We start from the raw sequence: 19,088 nt of genomic DNA, 5'->3' as shown, positions 1-19,088 counted from the left end.
GTAAATGACCCCTTATGTGTCTATATGTCAATATACTGATATAAATTACCTGCATTTATTCTTAACTGTTTGGTAATTACAATCACAGTGATCTGTCCAAATACCGGAATGGTTGGCAACCCTGGCTTACAGTTTTTATAAACCTAAATGTAATGGACCCTATCACAGAGCCATCTTACTTATCTGTGTATTTGCTGTACTATGGAACTCTCCTGCACTGTGCAGGATACGCTGCCCCCTGCTAGCTGCATCTGGTAGCTTTAGTTCTGAAGTTGGGGACTTGTTGGGAAGACAACAATCTTAAATATGTGACACTTCTGAGGATCCAGGACACTTGGGATGGCATGTGTATTTTTTAAAACTCAGATTGTATATTGTGGCATGTAAAGAGGTTATGAAAATACATTTCCCAGTAGTAGATTTTTTTAAAATATAATAAACATGATTTATAATCTGGAACCATAACACCTACTTGGGTAACTGATTAGTACATAAGCTAGTATGCTTGCAAGTATGTATCGATGTAAAATGCTAATATTTAATGTACCCCATTAAAATAGTAATGAAAGGGTACAAAAGCTAACAGCTTCTTGAGATAAAAAGTAGAATAAAGGTACATTTGTAATTATGATTTTTAAATGTAATGGTTACAAAAAATAATACAAGTGCAAAGTGTGCAGTTTTCAGCTTTACCGAACATCATGTGATGTTAAAAATGTTTCCAGAAAGCAAAGCACTTGAGGAAGGAATGCAAATTGTAAATGAAACTTGCCATCATTTTCAACAAGATGACAGAATGATCCATGCCAGTGTTACAGGTTGAAGATGAAAAGAGTACATTACACTGTTGTGTGAAAAGTTTCTGCACCCATTTCTTCCAGTAATATAGGCATTACATGTAAGGCATTATAGTGCAGGGGGATTCCATTTGCCTCCATCATTTACTACATACAGTTTATTCATTTCAAAGCAACACTGAACTTTGAAAAAACTTCTGATTTGTCATATCATAAATTGATGTGTGTCTGAGTTCTGAGACTCCCCTCACTCCCTTGACCAATGAGAGATAAGGGCTCACATGGCGCTCTCTGTCTCCACGTTCTAAGGATCATTGGGGTCTCAGTACAGTATAATTGTAAGTTCTCTGACTTACTTGAAAATTTCCCCATGGCCCATAAATGTGATAAAATAATACTGACTACTTAACCAATGGCCACATGATTCTACTGCAAAATGGTGTAGTGGTTGTAGCTTGGCTGCATGTGATTAGCCACATCAAATAATTTGGGCAACCCATTTAATTAATTCAGATACCTCAAGCACTTGATGGTGGGGCGAGTAACCTGACAAGACGACATTGGAACTTTTAGGTCTCAGCACACAGACTTTTCTATTAGTGCATTTGAAAGCTTCCAAAAAAGCCATGCACTTTTTCAGCATGTATGGTGGTGTTTTTTGTACTGTAACATTTTGTACATGTGCATTTCCCTGAAATCCATTGCAAAGCACTGAAAATGTTAATGTCACTATATTTAATGTATTATATGCATGTACTCTTATTCCATTTGGTTGTATAGGGAATGGGAGGTCCCAAGTGGCTAGGCAGGACTGACTCCACCCTTCCTCTTTAGGAGGAAGTTTCTATAGCTGTCTGCTGAGGAGTGAACACCTCAGAGAAGCAATGAGCAGATCCTATAGGAAGATTCAACGCCCCTACAGACTAGAAGCAGTTTATACGCCAACCCTTGGAAGGGAAAAGATATATTGAAGGTTTAGATGTCACAAAGGGATTGCAGACTACTTTAGCGAAGAAGGTAACAGCCGCCAATCTAGCTATAGCCTCCTCGGCATGTAGTGGGAACACTGTTGGCTGCAAGCCGCCCACTATAATCATAGGACAGAAAGGTGCAAGTGTTCAGAGACTGTATTCCCTTGAGGATACTATACAGTATCTAATATATAAAGCTGAGTGTATGTATTTATGTCCGCTAAAGGAATCCATACCGCCAGAATACAATCACGGAATTTGGCACAGAGGTACATCATGTATCTAGGATGTACCATTCCTGATATATTCCCCAAAAATGAAAATATGGCACATCACATGACCTACATTAGCCAAATGAAGCCTGCAGGTCTTTCTCCTCATATCCCAACTGACATACACATGGTCGCATTACCCTTATCAGCCAATAGAAGCTCACAGGCCCTTAGTCTCCATATACACACAGTTTTACACCAGGTTTCCATAACAACCCAGCCCTTTTTCTTCAATGCTGTAGGTCAGCTTTAAAGGGGTAGGGCGCTGTGGATCACACTGTTAAAGGAGCAGAGTGCTGTGGAGGTCACAGTTAGGAGGGCAGCTAGGGTGGCCATTTAGGCCATCGTAAAAAAACGGACTTAAAAACCCCACCCTCCGACCCGGCTAGGCCATGCCCCCTCACACTCCGCAGCAAACTGGAATTGAAAAAAATGAAGGTAAAAATCTACTTCTGAGCTGTTCAAAAGGACAGATCCTGTGCTGGACGGAGGACAGGGAGTCTGAAAGCCGAACTGTCTGGCCTAAAACCGGACCTCTGGCCACCCTAGGGGCAGGCTGCTGTGGAGGTCACAGATGAGGGGACGGTCCGCTATGGAGGTCAGGGTTAAGGGGAAGATTGCTGTAGAGGTCACTGTTAAGGGGAGGGGTGTTGTGGAAATAACTGTTAAGGAGATGGGGTACTGTGGAGGTCACTAATAAAGAGGTGGCTGCTGTTGAGATTGCTGTTAAAGGGGCTGGACACTTTGGAGGTCACTTTTAAGGGGGAGTGATGCTGTGGAGGTCACTGTTAACCACCTCAGCTCCCCTAACTTAAACCCCCTTAACCACTTCAGCCCCGCTAGGTGAAACCCCCTTCATGACCAGAGCACTTTTTACACTTCGGCACTACACTACTTTCACCGTTTATCGCTCGGTCATGCAACTTACCATACAAATGAATTTTACCTCCTTTTCTTCTCACTAATACTTTCATTTGGTGGTATTTCATTGCTGCTGGCATTTTTACTTTTTTTGTTATTAATCAAAATGTAACGATTTTTTTGCAAAAAAAATGAAATTTTTCACTTTCAGCTGTAAAATTTTGCAAAAAAAACGACATCCATATATAAATTTTTCGCCAAATTTATTGTTCTACATGTCTTTGATAAAAAAAAAATGTTTGGGCAAAAAAAAAATGGTTTGGGTAAAAGTTATAGCATTTACAAACTATGGTACAAAAATGTGAATTTCCGCTTTTTGAAACAGCTCTGACTTTCTGAGCACCTGTCATGATTCCTGAGGTTCTACAATGCCCAAACAGTAGAAAACCCCCACAAATGACCCCATTTCGGAAAGTAGACACCCTAAGGTATTCGCTGATGGGCATAGTGAGTTCATAGAACTTTTTATTTTTTGTCACAAGTTAGCGGAAAATGATGATGATTTTTTTTTTTCTCTTTTTTCCTTACAAAGTCTCATATTCCACTAACTTGCGACAAAAAATAAAAAATTCTAGGAACTCGCCATGCCCCTCACGGAATACCTTGGGGTGTCTTCTTTCCAAAATGGGGTCACTTGTGGCGTAGTTATACTGCCCTGGCAATTTAGGGGCCCATATGTGTGAGAAGTACTTTGCAATCAAAATCTGTAAAAAATGACCGGTGAAATCCGAAAGGTGCACTTTGGAATATGTGCCCCTTTGCCCACCTTGGCAGCAAAAAAGTGTCACACATCTGGTATCGCCGTACTCAGGAGAAGTTGGGGAATGTGTTTTGGGGTGTCATTTTACATATACCCATGCTGGGTGATAGAAATATCTTGGCAAAAGACAACTTTCCCCATTTTTTTATACAAAGTTGGCATTTGACCAAGATATTTTTCTCACCCAGCATGGGTATATGTAAAATGACACCCCAAAACACATTCCCCAACTTCTCCTGAGTACGGCGATACCAGATGTGTGACACTTTTTTGCAGCCTAGATGCGCAAAGGGGCCCAAATTCCTTTTAGGAGGGCATTTTTAGACATTTGGATCCCAGACTTCTTCTCACGCTTTAGGGCCCCTAAAAAGCCAGGGCAGTATAAATACCCCACATGTGACCCCACTTTGGAAAGAAGACACCCCAAGGTATCCAATGAGGGGCCTGGCAAGTTCATAGAATTTTTACCAGGAACGACATTGGGGAAATGTCACTCGTGTAGACGGCTAACTACACTGGTAGTTGGGGCCACGGAAGCTCCTGGATACAGGAGGTTCTCGATGATCTCTTCCTGAAATTTGAGGAAGGATCCAGTTCTCCCAGCCTTACTGTAGAGAACAAAACTATTGTACAGAGCCAATTGAATTAAATATACAGACACCTTCTTATACCAGCGTCTGGTGCGTCGGGAAACTAAATACGGAGACAACATCTGGTCATTGAAGTCGACCCCTCCCATGTGGAGGTTATAGTCGTGGACTGAGAGGGGCTTTTCAATGACACGGGTTGCTCGCTCAATTTGTATTGTCGTGTCTGCGTGAATGGAGGAGAGCATGTAAACGTCACGCTTGTCTCTCCATTTCACCGCGAGCAGTTCTTCGTTACACAGTGCGGCCCTCTGCCCCCTTGCAAGACGGGTGGTAACGAGCCGTTGGGGGAAGCCCGCGCGACTAGTTCGCGCGGTACCACAGGCGCCAATCCGTTCTAGAAACAAATGCCTAAAGAGGGCCACACTTGTGTAAAAATTGTCCACATAAAGATGGTACCCCTTGCCGAATAAGGGTGACACCAAGTCCCAAACTGTCTTCCCACTGCTCCCCAGGTAGTCAGGGCAACCGACCGGCTCCAGGGTCTGATCTTTTCCCTCATAGACCCGAAATTTGTGGGTATAGCCTGTGGCCCTTTCACAGAGCTTATACAATTTGACCCCATACCGGGCGCGCTTGCTTGGGATGTATTGTTTGAAGCCAAGGCGCCCGGTAAAATGTATCAGGGACTCGTCTATGCAGATGTTTTGCTCTGGGGTATAAATATCTGCAAATTTCTGGTTGAAATGGTCTATGAGGGGCTGAATTTTGTGGAGTCGGTCAAAAGCAGGGTGGCCCCTGGGACGGGAGGCGGTGTTGTCACTAAAGTGCAGGAACCGCAGGATGGCCTCAAAACGTGCCCTGGACATGGCAGCAGAGAACATGGGCATGTGATGAATCGGGTTCGTGGACCAATATGACCGCAATTCATGCTTTTTTGTCAGGCCCATGTTGAGGAGGAGGCCCAGAAAAGTTTTAAGTTCGGAAACTTGGACTGGTTTCCACCGGAAAGGCTGGGCATAAAAGCTTCCCGGGTTAGCGGTGATAAATTGTGTGGCATACCTGTTTGTTTCGGCCACAACTATGTCTAAAAGCTCCGCAGTCAAGAACAGCTCAAAAAATCCCAGGGCCGAACCGATCTGAGCCGTCTCAACCCGAACTCCAGACTGGGCAGTGAAAGGGAAAACTACAGGTGCGGCTGAAGTTGGGGACTGCCAATCAGGGTTTGCCAGCACCTCTGAGATTCTAGGGGCTCTACGGGCACGTCTTTGCGGTGGCTGCGACGGGGTCACTACTGCACGTGCCACCGTACCAGCTTCAACTGCCCTTCTGGTGCTCGCTACTTCACCAGGTTGTACGGCAGTGCTGGTACTAGGTCCAGGGAGGGCTGGGCTGCTGGTGTATGCCTCACCACGTAATCCGACAGCACCAGCCCCACTCTGCTGCTCTTGAAGCAGATCCTGCGCAACCTGCGGTCTAGCGACACGGGGCCGGGTACGCCTGGTGGTATCAGGGACCTCAGCCTCCTCGTCCGAACTTTGGGTCAGAGAGCCACTGCTTTCTACAGGTTCGTATTCTGACCCGCTGGATTCATCAGATGAGGGTTCCCACTCCTCATCCGACTGGGTCAGAAGCCTGTAGGCCTCTTCAGAGGAATACCCCCTGTTAGACATGTGGGCAACTAAATTTAGGGGTATTCCCTGAGACTACCCAAGAAAAAAAAAGCAAGCCTGTCTTACAAAGGGGAGGCTAGCGAAGTACCGGAGGCCGCTGCGGTTGGTAAAAAATATCAAAACTGATTTTTTTATCGCCGCAGTGCGTGTAAAGTGAATGTGCAGTGATCAAAAAAATTTTTTTTTTTTGTCACTGCGGTGGGGCGGGTGTGGGCGAACGCACGTGTGGGCGACCGATCAGGCCTGATCGGGCAAACACTGCGTTTTGGGTGGAGGGCGAACTAAAGTGACACTAATACAATTATAGATCTGACCGTGATCAGTTTTGATCACTTCCAGATACTATAAAAGTACAAATGCTGATTAGCGATACGCTAATCAGCGAATAACGGACTGCGGTGCGGTGGGCTGGGCGCTAACTGATCGCTAACTACCTAACCAAGGGACCTAAACTATACCTAAAACCTAACGGTCAATAACAGTGAAAAAAAAAAGTGACAGTTTGCACTGATCACTTTTTTCTTTTCACTTGTGATTGACAGGGGTGATCAAAGGGGTGATCAAAGGGTTAATTGGGGTTCAGGGGGGTGATCAGGGGCTATAGTGTAGTGTTTGGTGTACTCACTGTGAAGCCTGCTCCTCTGCTGGATCCAACCGACGAAAAGAACCAGCAGAGGAGCAGGCAGCCATATAACAGATCATATTTACAAATATGATCTGCTATATGGCTCTGTGATTGGCTTTTTTAAAAATCAGCAACCTGCCAGCCACGATCATTGGCTGGCAGGTTGCTGACGAAATGGTCCTGAACGAAATGCCGGCGCGAACTGCGCACGCGCGGGCGCATACTCGCGTCATCTCGCGTCTCTATGCGTGACTGTGCGCAGCGCTGCCACCTCCGGAACGCACATGTGCGTTAGGCGGTCCGGAGGTGGTTAATGACCAGACCACTTTTTACAATTCTGCACTACACTACTTTCACAGTTTATTGCTCGGTCATACAACTTACCACCCAAATGAATTTTACCTTCTTTTCTTCTCACTAATAGAGCTTTCATTTGGTGGTATTTCATTGCTGCTGACATTTTTGCCAAAAAACGTCATTTTTCACTTTCGGTTGTAAAATTTTTCAATTAAAACTACTTTTCTATATAAATTTTTCTCAAAATTTATTGTTCTACATGTCTTTGACAAAAAAAATGCAAAAAGTGTATATTTATTGGTTTGGGTAAAAGTTATAGCATTTACAAACTATGGTGCAAACATGTAATTTTCTGCATTTTGAAACAGCTCTGACTTTCTGAGCACCTGTCATGATTCCTGAGGTTCTACAATGCCCAGACAGTAGAAACACCCCAAAAATGACCCCATTTAGGAAAGTTGACACCCTAAGGTATTCGCTGATGGGCATAGTAAGTTTATGAAAGTTTTTATTTTTTGTCACAAGTTAGCAGAAAATGATTATTATTATTTATTTTTACAAAGTCTCATACTCCACTAACTTGTGACAAAAATACAATTTTACATGAACTAACCATACCTGTTGGGGTATTTATACTGCCCTGGCATTTTAGGGGCCCTAAAGCGTGAGAAGTAGTTTGGAATCCAAATTCGTAAAAATGCCCTGTGAAATCCTGAAAGTACTCATTGGAAATTGGGCCCCTTTGCGCATCTTGGCTGCAAAAAAGGGTCACACATGTGATATCGCCGTACTCAGAAGAAGTAGGGTAATGTGTTTTGGGGTGTCTTTTTACATATACCCATGCTGGGTGAGAGAAATATCTCTCTAAAAGACAACTTTTCCCATTTTTTTATACAAAGTTGTAATTTAACAGAGATATTTCTCACACAAAGTTTGGGTATATGGAAAAATACACCCCAAAACACATTGCCCTACTTTTCCTTAGTACGGCGATACCACATGTGTGAAACTTTTATGCAGCCAAGATGCGCAAAGGGGCCCAAATTCCAATGAGTACCTTTTAGGAGGGCATTTTTAGGCATTTCGATTCCAGACTTCTTCTCACGCTTTAGGCCCCCTAAAATGCCAGGGCAGTATAAATACCCCATAAGTGACCGCATTTTGGAAAGAAGACACCCCAAAGTATTCCGTGAGGGGCATGGCGAGTTCCTAGAATATTTATTTTTTTGGCACAAGTTAGCGGAAAATGATTTTGTAAGAGACAAAAATAAATAAAATAATAATTTTCCCCTAACTTGTCCCCCCCAAAAAAAACTCTAGGAACTCACTATGCCCCTCACGGAATACCTTGGGGTTTCTTCTTTCCAAAATGGGGTCACTTGTGGGGTATTTATACTGCCCTGGCATTTTAGGGCCCCTAAAGCGTGAGAAGAGGTCTGGAATATAAATGTCTAAAAAATGTACACATACGGACGTCTGAATGGAGCCTTACAGGGGGGCGATCAATGACAGGGGGGTGATCAGGGATTCTATATGGGGTGATCAGGGGTTAATAAGGGGTTAATAAGTGGCAGGGGGTGGGGGGGTGTAGTGTAGTGGTGTTTGGTGCTACTTACAGAGCTACCTGTGTCCTCTGGTGGTTGATTAAAGCAAAAGGGACCACCAGAGGACCAGGTAGCAGGTATATCAGACACTGTTAACAAAACAGCGTCTGATATACCTTTCAAGGGTTAAAAAATCGCATCTACAGCCTGCCAGTGAACGATCGCCGCTGGCAGGCTGTAGATGCACTCGTTTACCTGCCGTTTCCTGTGAACGCGCGCGCCTGTGTGCGTGCGTTCACAGGAAATCTCGCGTCTCGCGAGATGACGCGCCGGCGCGTCAAGGAGGAATGAATCGACCGGCTCCGGACCGCAATCCTGCGTTAGGCGGTCCGGAGGTGGTTAAAGGGGCGGGCGCTGTGGAGGTCTCTGTTAAGGGGGCACGGAAAGGTGGAGGTCACAGTTAAGAGGACATTCCACTATGGGGGTCAGTGTTAAGGGGTAGGGTGCTGTAGAGGTCACTGTTAAGGGGGCTAAGGGGTTGTGGAGGTTACATTTTAAGGGGGGTGGAGCTGTGTGGTGGTCACTGTTAAGGGAGTGGGTTATTGTGGAAATTATTGTTAACGAGACGGGTACTGTTAAATGGGCTGGCACTGTGAAGGTCACTGTTAAGGGGCACAGGGGTACTGTGAGGTCACTGTTAAGGCAGCGGGGTACTGTGAGGTCATTGTTAAGGAAGTGGGGTACTGTGGCAGTCATTGTTAAAGGGACAGTTGCTGTGGAGGACTGTTGTAAGGAGGCCGGGAATGGTGGAGGTCAGTTAAGGGGACTGTAACCTATGTTCGGTGTTAAGGGGCGGGTGCTATTAAGGGGAAGGGCACCTGTGGAGGTCACTGTCAAGGGAGTGGGGTGCTGTGGAAATCACCGTTAAAAGGGCAGGTGTTGTGAAGGTCAAAGTTAAAATATAAAATATACCCATGCAACACTGGGTCCTTAAACTAATATATATTTGTAGTAGGAGCTGAGCGAGGAACAGAATAGGTATACCTACGTACTGCCCTGACCTATCTGACTGGAGTGTGCTCGGAGCCAGAGACAAGATAAGGCCTAAATATGTGGGCCACCCAAGGAGGAGTAAATGAGAAAAGGGACGGGAGGGAGGGCCAAGGAACGGGCGCCCTCCTGCTTGGACCGAGAGGCCTAAATAGGGGAGGGAGCTTCTCCCACAATTACAGGCTGTACACAGCCTTAACTATTTGTAGTAGGAGCTGAGCGAGGAATAGAATAGGCATGCCTACGTACTGCCCTGACCTATCTGGCTGGAGTGTGCCCGGAGCCAGAGACAAGGTAAGGCCTAAATATGTGGGCAAAAGATGAGTACTGGCATGGTGTAGGGTGCAACGGATTTATTTGAGCATCATGGGACCTATAAAGCTAACAAACAAAATGCCCTCTAACGCGAGCGACTGAAGTGAGGCCAGAAGCTCCTTGAGCACCTTGATAGGACACCAACAGCAGTGCAGGGGTTAAGGGCAGCAGCTACCAGGCAGACAACCAGCCGCCGACCCGCAGGGATCAGAGAAGCGGCGCCCGCAGCAGGCCGGCTGACAGGTCTAAGGCTGGCTGTGCTGCTAGCCCTGCTCTCCTCAGGCCCCTTTGACCCCCCCCCCGCGCTGACCCCTGGGGCGATAGTAACAGCCAGGGTACGTGCGGCCGGTCTAAGAAACGGACCGTTGTTGAGGGCCCCCCCTTCTCTGGAAGCCAGGCGGTGGTCAGGACCCTGTCAGGCCTGGATCGGCCAGCAAGGAATCCTGATCCCCGCCTGAGACCGCGGCGCTGGGTGCCGCCCCTATGACCGCCGAACCGCCCCCTGTCAGTGATGCCTGTGCCGGTGGTGCCCAGTACCTGGAGGGGAAGGCGACTAAGGATGCCGTGTATGCCCTGCAACCGGAACCCCTGCGCGAGGGCCGGGAGCCTACCTTGATGGCAGGGAGCATCCGGACAGGGAGAAGCGCCCGCGGCCGCCAGCAGGCCTCGTCCGCCTGGCTGTGCCGCAGCACCCACTTACCAATGGCGCCGCGCTTTGGAACCACGGGGACACGAACCGAAAGTGGCATCACGGAAGGATACGACCGGAAGAGGCGTCACGGAACAGCAGAGGTACAGACCAAGCAAGGAACGGGCGCCCTCCTGCTTGAACCGAGAGGCTTAAATAGGGGAGGGAGCTCCTCCCACAATTACAGGCTGTTAACTATTTTTATTTACATATATATATATATATATATATATATATATATATACATAAAAGATGAGCGAACCACTCGAGATTCGGTTCAGTTCAGGTTTGCTGAATTTTTCAAAAAGTTTGGTTCAGACTTCAATCGATTCAGGCTGAAACAAAGTTTTTATTCTCTCCCCAATTTCCCCTCCCCAAGGTCTCAAATGCAATGACAGAAATAGTAAATTATATCTGAGTGATACTGACATACATAGCTATGGGTAAATGAACGTTTTATGGTGTTAACATACAGTGTGTTTAAAAACACACCTCGCCTTCCAAAGCTTTGAAAAATTGTTTCTTATCGGGGACAGATGATGTTTAAACACACTGTGTTATGGAATAAAAAATAAAAAAAGTGGCTTAAGGGGGACAAAATATCCCAAAATAATGCCTTGACAGGGTCAGAAGGCAAGGCAGTAGAACAGCTATCTATGGGTAGTAGCAGTAATAATAGTAATAATAGTGGTGGTAGTAGTGGCAGATGCTTTGCGTTAATAGCAGTGGCAGTAAGAGATTAGCATTGAGGAGCAGTAGCAGCTGCTCCAAACAAATTTAATCAGTTTCTATGAGGAGGTAAGTTCTAGACTTGACAGCGGCAAATCAATGGATGTCGTGTATCTGGACTTCTCCAAAGCATTTGACACTGTACCACATAAAAGGTTAGTATATAAAATGAGAATGCTCGGACTGGGAGAAAACGTCTGTAAGTGGGTAAGTAACTGGCTCAATGATAGAAAACAGAGGGTGGTTATTAACGGTACACACTCAGATTGGGTCGGTCACTGTCACTAGTGGGGTACCTCAGGGGTCAGTATTGGGCCCTATTCTCTTCAATATATTTATTAATGATCTTGTAGAAGGCTTGCATAGTAAAATATCAATTTTCGCAGATGACACTAAACTGTGTAAAGTAATTAACACAGAAGAGGACAGTATACTGTTACAGAGGGATCTGGATAGATCGGAGGCTTGGGCAGATAAGTGGCAGATGAGGTTTAACACTGACAAATGTAAAGTTTTGCACATGGGAAGGAATAATGCAAGTGTTGCTGTTTTTACAAAGTATATTTTTATATCTGTTAAATTAATGTATGTTAAATAAAGACTCTTTCATGTTTATGTATACTTGTGTTTGGTGCTAATTTTTGGTGTGTTTAGTACATTGAATTGTTTTGGCTGCTCTCAGCACTATATATTCATTATAACCCGGTGATCAAATCTAGTGGGTGTCATGATGGAGGCAGCAGCTGTACAAAACATGAGGGTAGGCAGGTCGCAGCAGTGGCATGGTGGTTGCAGTGGCATGATGGAGGTGGCAGCAGCCATACAGAACATGATGGTTGGCAGGCTGCAGCAGTGGCATGATGGCGGCAGTGGCATGATGGAGGCAGGAGCAGCCGTACATAACATGATGGTTGACCGATCTCAGCAGATGCATGATGGCTTTTTCCTCTGTGGTCAGATAAATATGAGAGGGATAACATTGTTCATGCCGCAGTTGTCCCTGCTGACAAACTTTGTGGCCTCTTTGAAGGGCTTCAGCACCTGGGAGGCATCTCGGATGAGCAACACATGCTCCCAGCTGGTGAGGCTGTCTGGTGCAAAGTCGTTCATGGATTTCTACTGCTCATACAGATTCTCGAGCATATGTTGAATTCAAGCGAGGTGAAGTGGCAGGCCGAAGTGCTTGGATAGACTCCTGGACATTGCCAGCACCTTGCGCAAGCCAGTGTACTTATTTAGAAAGCACTGCACCACTAGTTTGATGACCTGTGCCATGCAGGGAGCATGTGTTATTTCGTCCAGGTTCAGGGTGGCCAGGATGTTGAGCCCATTGTTGCTGACCACCTTGGAGTTGGTGGGGTTAAAGGGACTCTGTCACCACTTTCTAACCCCCACTTTTAAAACTATAGTTCTGTCCATGGAGCCCCTGTGATTTCAATGGTGTTGTTATATGCGAAATCCGCAGGCTCGTTTTGATAAAAAAAGCTTTTATCTAACCTGTCAGTCATGAGTTTAAGGTGCCCAGGGCGTTTCTCCCGGTCTGAACATGCCGCCCGCCGCCGCCGCCGTTGGTGCCCAGCTCCTCCTCTGCCTTGAATTTGCGCCGCCTGAATGTCAAGAAATACGCCTCCGGCTCTCCCTCAGTCCCCCCTCCTTTTCCAAAATTTTGCGCGTGCGCACAGGCCTGTGCCTGATGCGCCCGTGCAGACTTTACGATTCAGCCTCATTGAGCGAAGTGCGCATGCGCACTTCGCTCAACCTCCCGATAACGCGAACACTGCCGCACGCGCGGGATCTTAGAAAAGAAGGAGGGGGGACTGAGGGAGAGCCGGAGGCGTATTTCTTGACATTCAGGCGGCGCAAATTCAAGGCAGAGGAGGAGCTGGGCACCAACGGCGGCGGGCGGCATGTTCAGACCGGGAGAAACGCCCTGGGCACCTTAAACTCATGACTGACAGGTTAGATAAAAGCTTTTTTTTATCAAAACGAGCCTGCGGATTTCGCATATAACAACACCATTGAAATCACAGGGGCTCCATGGACAGAACTATAGTTTTAAAAGTGGGGGTTAGAAAGTGGTGACAGAGTCCCTTTAAAGTCAGAAGGATGTTTGCTGCTTGATGTACTTTAGAAACTGCTCACTGGTGCAGGCTCGTCCAGGCTGATGAGCTCCAACACGGTGTGGCAATGCATGACTTGACACGTGATAGGAAGGAGAGCTACTGTGAGTGACTCTGTGCCCTACTGCTGTTGGGGATGGGCCAGCATCCATGGAGGAGGAAGCAAAGAAGTGCCTGGTGTGGGAGCCAGGCCAACACAATTCTAGGGTGGGGATCAAAAGGACCTAGCCTTGTTGCTGGGGTGCTGCGTATCAGCTGCCAGAAGAAACATTGCCACTGTTGCTGCCCCCAAAGCCAATAATGCAGCAACGGGTGCCAACATGTCTCCTCCTCAGGGCAGTAAAAACCCTGACTGCTTTCACACAAGTCATCAACAGGGAGACTCTCTTGTCTTGACTATCTAGCGTGGGGAGTGGTGGGGTTTTCTTGCAGCTTCTTAGGAAAAGGGAAGATGTTCCACTATGAGTGGGCAGTTAAGACTGAGAGGACTCCACTGAAAGCCTTCTCTGGGGCTGCAAGAAGGAGGATCAGGGGGAACGCTGTGACCTTTGGCTCCATGGCATGGTGTCAGACTCCGAAGTCACCTTCATATCATCTTGCTGCAACTGAGAGATGGAGGGAGCTATCTAATCCACAATCTCATCTTATTTCTCCTCAACTATAAAGTTGTGCTTTTCCAAAGCCAGCAGGACAACTGTGGCTTACTACTACTACTTATGGCAGAATAACTGGTGGTGCTACTACCCACATTCTGTCTGTGGGTCTTTCATTTGGAACCCTTCAGTAGCCCTGACATATTTGGGCCTCTCAGATTATATTGTGCGCTACCCTGTGTATTGGTGTAGTAATCATGTATATGCTAGTTTTAATAATTTCAAGAACCCCCCCCAAAAATTGGTACCATGTGGAGATAGAAATTAAGGGAAATTGATTTAGGCCTAAATTCATTAACACTCACAAGTAAATTGTTACCCTAGCCTGTGTATTGGTGTACTGATCACCTATATGCTGGTTTAATTAAATTGAACAATTCCCCTAAAAAATTAAATTCAAACCATGTGGATATATAATAAACGTAAATGGAGTGACGCTTAATTTTAGGTTAACACCCACAGATAAATTTTTGCCCCAAATTGTGTATTGGTGTACTGATCACCTATATACTTAATTAAACTGAACAAGTCCGAAAAAATTAATAAAATAAAAATAAATATATATATATATATATATGTATATATAGAATAAAGAAATCGGACTGCACTCCAGTTGAATCTTCAGTGAAAAAAAGGTTTATTCACCCATAGGTGGAACAACCATTTGGAAGCACAATAGACTGAAAAGGACTTATTTTCACATTAACACTCACAGATGAATTGTTGCTCTGGCTGACAGCTACCCTGCCTGTCCCTATTTTCCATACACAACTCTTCTTCTTCTTTGCAATTCTACTCTTTCCTGTCATTTTCCTTGGGAGGAGAATACAAGCTTGATTGCTTCTGACTGTCCCTGACTCCCTATGATCGTTTTTCTGCAGACACTGCTACACCCAACCTTTCTTGATGTCCTTCTCTTTCTGCTAGGGTACCTCCCTGCCTGCTGTAGTACTGATTGGCTCATACAGGCTGTCAGAGTCATGTAAGAACCCGTCTTCTTCTTCTCTAGTGCTTTTTTCCTGCCAACATGTGCACTAAAATGGCGCTATATGCCGTTTTAGTGGATTTGTCTAAAACAAACCTAAAAAGTTGAGATGAGCGAATCGAAGCTGACAAAGTGGAATTAGTTTCGATTTTCAGGAAAAATTCGATTCGCTACGAATGCAAATTTCCTTGCGCTTCGTGTTAACGAATAGCATTTTTCCTAAAATGGCGGCCACACGTGTGAGCACTGAGGACACGGGGTAAAGAACTCTGGGAAGACGGGATCACCCAGATTGGCATGCCTGCATGCAGCCAATCAGCAGCCCTGTGATGTCAGCCCTATAAATATGGCGGCCATCTTAGAGTCAGACATTTTCCAGCATTCAGAGTGTAGGGACAGACGTGTGAAGGCTCTAGGGACAGCAATTGGAAAAACCTGATTGTGGGAAAAAAAAAAGACAGAAAAAACTATTTATAAGTGCAGTGAAAGGATAAGGAAAAATCATTTTACAGCATCTTAGTGCAGGGAGAGATGTCAGAAGGCACTAGGGACATTTATAGGAAAGCGATTTAAAAGTGCAAGGAAAGAATTTTTGGGGATCCAAATAGCCATTAGAAAGCTCTGTCGTTCCAGCTATTTGTTATTGGGCTGAAAGTGCTATGTTGAAAAAGTAGCTTATATCATAGTATCCTTAGTATCTTATATCAGTACTACAAGAAAAATATATGCGCATTTCACTTCTGCAGTTATTTCTGTTAATAGCGTATAGGGGCCTATTTCAGTATAACAAGAAAAAAATATTCTCAGTTCACTTCTGCAGTTATTTCTGTTGAAAGCGTATAGGAGCGTATTACAAAAAAAAAATGAAAAATATATACGCACTGCACTGTTGCAGTTATTTCTGGTGAAAGCGTATAGGGTCATATTTCAGTACAACAAGAAAAAAATATTCTCAGTGCATTTCTGCTGTTAATTCTGGTGAAAGTGTATAGGGTCGTATTTCAGTACAAAAAGAAAAATATATTCTCAGTGCATTTCTGCAGTTAATTCGGGTAAAAGTGTATAGTGGCCTATTTCAGTCCAACAAGAAAAATATATTCTCAGTTCACTTCTGCTATTATTTTTTGGTGAAAGTGTATAGTGGCCTATTTCAGTCCAACAAGAAAAATATATTCTCAGTTCACTTCTGCAGTTATTTCTGTTGAAAGTGCATAAGGGCGTATTTCAGTAAAAAATGAAAAATATATACGTACTACACTGTTGCAGTTATTTCTGGTGAAAGCATATAGGGGCGTATTTCAGTATTACAAGAAAAATATATACACACTACACTCTTTAAGTTTTTTTCTGGTCAAAGGGTATAGTGGCCTATTTCAGTCCAACAAGAAAAATATAGTCTCAGTTCACTTCTGCAATTATTTCTGTTGAAAGCGTATAGGGGAGTATTACAGTAAAAATATATATATATACGCACTGCACTGTTGCAGTTATTTCTGGTAAAAGCGTATAGGGGCATATTTTAGTACTACAAGAAAAATATATATGCACTTCACTCTTAAAGTTTTTTCTGGTCAAAGTATATAGTGGCGTCCAACCAGAAAAATATATTCTCAGTTCACTTCTGCAGTTAATTGTGCTGAAAGCGTTTAGTGGCCTATTTCATTACAAAAAGAAAAATATATTTGTCGCTCTGTGGTATCCTGCTGCTGCCATATCCTCACTATGTCACCTTTCCACTCTGTGGTATCCTCCTGATGCTGCTTCTGTTGCCACCACCTCCACACTCTGTCATTTGGCCACTCTGTCTTCTCCTCATGCTGCTTCCACCTCATAAACTTATTTGATGTCAAGTGTGTGGTGGCAACCAGGTCAGGAGTACATAGATGTGTGTTTTGCCTACAGTCTAGTATGGTGGTGGGAGTGTCATGATTTGGGGCTGCATTAGTGCTGTCGGCTGTGGGGAGCTACAGTTCATCGAGGGAACCATGAATACTAAGATGTACTGTGACATACTGAAACAGAGCATGATTCCTTGCGCTTCGTGTTAACGAATAGCATTTTAAAGGCACATTAAAACAACCATCCCACGATTCTGCCCGACCCGGGTTTCACTCCAAGCTTCGTCAGAAGTGTACACCTGAAATTCTATCCTCAATCTTTAAATACCCTTACAACCCCCCTCCTTCATTTGGCCTTATAACGAATACCTTAAAACCTTCATAAAATGACCACTACCTAATTCACAAAAAGTCAGCAGAAATATATACTATTTTTATCCAATATTCTTTTTAATTTTTTTCAGTTTTTTCATACATCCTTTGTTACTTGTCTCCTTTCATACATGAAAGTTTTCATTCAGAAATACTCAGGAGTCTCATGTGGTGTCAGAACCGCCTGCCTGTTTAGTCCAAGGCGATTCCTGCCCCATCCCTCTCGAATGTAAATGAGTAAGGAGAGGCGCTCTGAATCGCACCTACTCCACCAAGCACGGCTTTAGATCTAGCTGAACATTCAGACCCTGCGATTGTATGGTATGCATTTCATATATCCATTTGACCTCACACCGATCTATCTTCGCAACCATATTGCCTCCTTGTCAATTTTCCTTCACTAGCTCCATTCCAGCAAATATCAATCCCTTAGTTTTTTTCTGATGGAGATTCTTAAAAGTGCATGGAAACACCATGTGTCCCCAAGCCTTTTTTTATGTTTCTTATATGTTCTTGTATGTTATGAATAACTTTTATTAACACTTTGTGGAGTTGAAACTCCAACATCAATTTAGCAAATTATTTTTACATTTCAATTTTGCACCCTTCACTGTGCGGCATAATAATGTTACCTTTATTCTTCAGGTCAGTATGATTAATGAAAATAATAAATTTATATTGTTTTTATGTTTTCCTACTTTTGCATAATGAAAATACTTATTTTTCTGTTGCTGTGTTCTGAGAGCAAAACTTTTTTTATTTTCTATTGGTACTATTTTAGGGTTAATGCAACTTTTTGATTACTTTTTATTCCATTTTGGAGGTGAGCAAACAAACTAGGATGTCACTTTGGAAGTCACTTCTTTCAAAACTTTGTATTAATACTGGACGGAGATCTGTCTCCCTACAGTATTAAAATGTAGTTAGTTATTCGCAAAGTCGATAATTTATTTTTAAAGTGGCAAACCACTTTGAAACTTGAGACCAAACTTGGCTTCGGTTTTGAGGTACCAGTCGATTTTCCACTTTAAAAAAAAATTGCCGAAGTTATTCAACAAAGTCACGCGCGACTTTGCAAAATAACTAACTTCGGCTCATTGGACCCCCTACATTTTAATACTGTACAGAGACGGATCTCTGTACAGTATTAATCTGAAGTTTTGAAAGAAGCAACTTTGGATGTAATATCCTAAATCTTGCTTCGCTCCGACCAAAAAAACTGTGATTATTTTAAATATTTTATTTAAATTTTTATTATTAGGCCCCTGTTGCCGTGACAACCCAACAGCACCCCATGATTGCACTGAGGGGGATTCCCTCATTTCTGGTTTTGGCAAAAAAATAATACATTAAAGACTACAGTAGGTGTTTTTTTTTTGTGAAAACAAAGGTTGGAGTACATTTACTATTAATTTTTGGTCTTGTCTTTGTCTATATGTTTGTTCACATCTTGCCACAAGATGTGGCATCTAGCATTTTAGACAGTTGTTTCCATCACATTAGAAAAGGGCGTGGTTAAGTTGAAAAGGTGTGTGGCTAAGGCTAGTTTAACATTAGCATTTTTCTCCTGTCAATTCTTGGCATTTTTGCCGGCTGCAGCTGGATCTCTACCGGTCCGCATCATAGTGAATGGGGCCGGCAAGCATTCAGGCAGCATCCTGCAATGCTGAATCCAAAGAGCGCTGCAGGCTGTTCTTGGCCTGAACAGCCTGCCGGATCTCTGAATCAGTCTTAATGACAAACCTCACTGTCAGATTTACTAATCATGATTTAGACAGTCTGAACTTAAGGTGCAGCAGAGTGTTGGGAAGGAAGCGCTCCTACCCAATCGTTAAGAGGAGGTGAAACACTGCATTTACATGCAGTTATTTCCTCCTCAGTATGAGGACAA

Source organism: Bufo gargarizans, chromosome 4 (assembly GCF_014858855.1).
Source record: "Bufo gargarizans isolate SCDJY-AF-19 chromosome 4, ASM1485885v1, whole genome shotgun sequence".
NCBI lineage: Eukaryota > Metazoa > Chordata > Amphibia > Anura > Bufonidae > Bufo > Bufo gargarizans.
This window is presented reverse-complemented; position numbering follows the sequence as displayed.